At 38.3% G+C, this 2,822-nt stretch overlaps 1 pseudogene; it reads left to right on the top strand.

The window, feature by feature from the left end:
- The first annotated feature begins 386 nt into the window (after positions 1-386).
- LOC122111721 lies at positions 387-1,833 on the top strand (annotated as a pseudogene).
- The last annotated feature ends 989 nt before the right edge of the window (positions 1,834-2,822 follow it).

Below are 2,822 nucleotides of genomic sequence, written 5' to 3'. Positions count from 1 at the left end.
TACCTAACTTATGTAACTGTAACTGTAGAGCCCTGTTCATCACCTTTACAATAAAAATTTTTTAATGTTTAAAAATTTAAAAATTAATAAAAAAAATTGAGGGCATATTCACACAAAACTTATGCATACAATGGAGTTTTAGTCAAGCATAAAGAAGAATAAAATTATATCATTTGCTAAAAAATAGATGGAACTGGAGAAATCACATTGAGCAAGATCACTCCATAAAACCAAATATCACATTTTCTCTCATTTATTGAAGCTGTAAAGGGGAAGAGGTCTTGAAAGTAAAAAAGGAACTACTGGAGACAAAGGTGAAGGAAAAAGGAGAGGGGATAAGAGTAATGCGGGGGGGGGGGGGGGGGGGGGGGAGGGAGGGGGAACCGGGCGGAGCAGCCAACATGGCGGAACGCAGGCTACACAAGAAGCGGATCCAGGAAGTTGGTGAAACATCTAAAGAAGAGAAGGCCGTAGCCAAGTATCTTCGATTCAACTGTCCAACAAAATTCATCAATATGATGGGTCATCGAGTTGATTATTTTATTACTTCCAAAGCCGTGGACTGCCTTTCGGATTCAAAGTGGGCAAAGGCCAAGAAAGGAGAGGAAGCTTTATTTACAACCAGGGAATCTGTGGTTGACTATTGCAACAGGCTTTTAAAGAAACAGTTTTTCCATCGAGCACTAAAAGTAATGAAAATGAAATATGAAAAGGACATAAAGAAAGAAAAAGATAAAGGAAAAGCTAAAAGTGGAAAAGAAGAAGATAAAAGAGCAAGAAAGAAAATATAATGGAAGAAAAGACAAAAAAGGAAAAAGATGGTGAAAAGGAAGAATCCAAAAAGGAGGAAACTCCAGGAACTCCCAAAAAGAAGGAAACTAAGAAAAAATTCAAACTTGAACCCCATGATGATCAAGTTTTTCTGGATGGAAATGAGGTTTATGTGTGGATCTATGACCCAGTTCACATTAAAGCATTTGTCATGGGATTAATTCTTGTGATTGCAGTAATAGCAGCCACCCTCTTTCCTCTTTGGCCAGCAGAAATGAGACTAGGTGTTTATTACCTCAGTGTGGGTGCAGGCTGTTTTGTAGCCAGCATTTTTCTTCTTGCTGTTGCTCGTTGCATTCTGTTTCTTATCATCTGGCTCATAACTAGAGGAAGGCACCACTTTTGGTTCATGCCAAATCTGACTGCCTACGTGGGCTTCATAGACTCCTTCAGGCCTCTGTACACACACGAATACAAAGGACCAAAAGCAGACTTAAAGAAAGATGAGAAATCTGAGAATAAAAAGCAGCAGAAGTCCAACAGTGAGGAAAAGTCAGACAGTAAGAAAAAGGAAGATGAGGAAGGAAAAATAGGACCAGGAAATCATGGAACAGAAGGCTCAGGAGGAGAATGACATTCAGACACAGTGACAGGAGGGAAGATGACCAGTCCCAGCACAGTAGTGGAAATGGGAATGATTTTGAAATGATCACCAAGGAGGAGCTGGAACAGCAAACAGATGGGGATTGTGAAGAGGAGGAGGAAGACAACAATGGAGACACACCTAAAGCTGCACATGAAAAGTCATAATCTGACCAATTTGGGGACTGAATAATGCAAGAGGTTGGATTTTCTGTGTTGGCTGATCATCATAATGTACATATGACACTGTAGCATTCTTTAAATCAATTTACCGACATGTATTTGACATTCAAGCAGTGACAGTCCTTCGTTTTATAGGATATTGGTACTATTCTTGGTACAGTCTACGGCCATTAATGAGTTTTATCCATTTAATAATTTTACAGTAAATAGGTCTCATTCATTTTGATAGATATCAAAGACGCATTTTCCACATTGACATTTAGATTAAGGGCATTTTTGATAGTTATATGGCTTTTTACTGTTAGACTAATCAAAATAACTTTGAAAAGAATAAAGTAACTCCAATGTGTCAGATTATGCATAGTTATGTAGCCATTTCACAGTTTCCTTAGAATGAAATGCTTAAACTCATTGTTCTCGATAGTTTTTCTCTTTATAACATTGTACCAGAAGTTTCTTCTAATATTCTGAGTTAGCAGGGATCAAAAGCATTTTGTGGAAACAAACCAACTAATAACGATGCAACAATGTTTTTAACAAAGCTACAAATTCTCCTTTTCCAACAGAGGAAATCCAAACTGAATTGTACATTTGATCCAGAGAATGATGGTCATCTCTAGCAGACAAACACTTCTTCCTTCTTCCCCTCTCCTTGTTGTAACGTAAAGTGTATTCTGTACATAATTTACAAATAAAACATTTTATTTTAATTATTACTTACTATTTAGAGTTCAACATAAATTTGTACAATATATAAAGACCATGTAAAGGCATGTTTTTAGAGGAATGGAAGTTTCCATAACCCACAGGACATCTGTGATCTTTCCACAGCAGCTTCAGTTTTGTGCCAACATTCCATGTATTTGAAGATGAGTAAAAACTGATCCCTATTAAACAGAAGCAGACCGGAAAAAAAAGACTAATGCAGGGGGTAAATATTATATGCATATAATCAAATATTACAGTGCAACGTCTCCCTTTGCATAATTCATACATGTTATTTTTGTGGGGTCCAGTCGTGGGGCCTGAACTCTTGGCCTGAGCACTGTCCCTCAGCTCTTCAGCTCAAGGCTAGCGCTCTACCACGTGAGCCACAGCACCACTTCCGGCTTTTTTTCTTTTTGCTTATGTGGTGCTGGGGAATTGAACCCAGGGCCTCATGCATGCAAGGCAAGTGCTCTACCACTGAGCCACCTTCCCAGCCACACATGCTATTTTTTAAGTGA

The sequence above is a fragment of the Dipodomys spectabilis genome, unplaced genomic scaffold, assembly GCF_019054845.1.
Source record: "Dipodomys spectabilis isolate Male_0828 unplaced genomic scaffold, ASM1905484v1 ptg000087l, whole genome shotgun sequence".
Classification (NCBI taxonomy): Eukaryota; Metazoa; Chordata; class Mammalia; order Rodentia; family Heteromyidae; genus Dipodomys; species Dipodomys spectabilis.
Note: the sequence above shows the minus strand (reverse complement) of the source record. Positions and strands in the feature narration are given on the sequence as shown.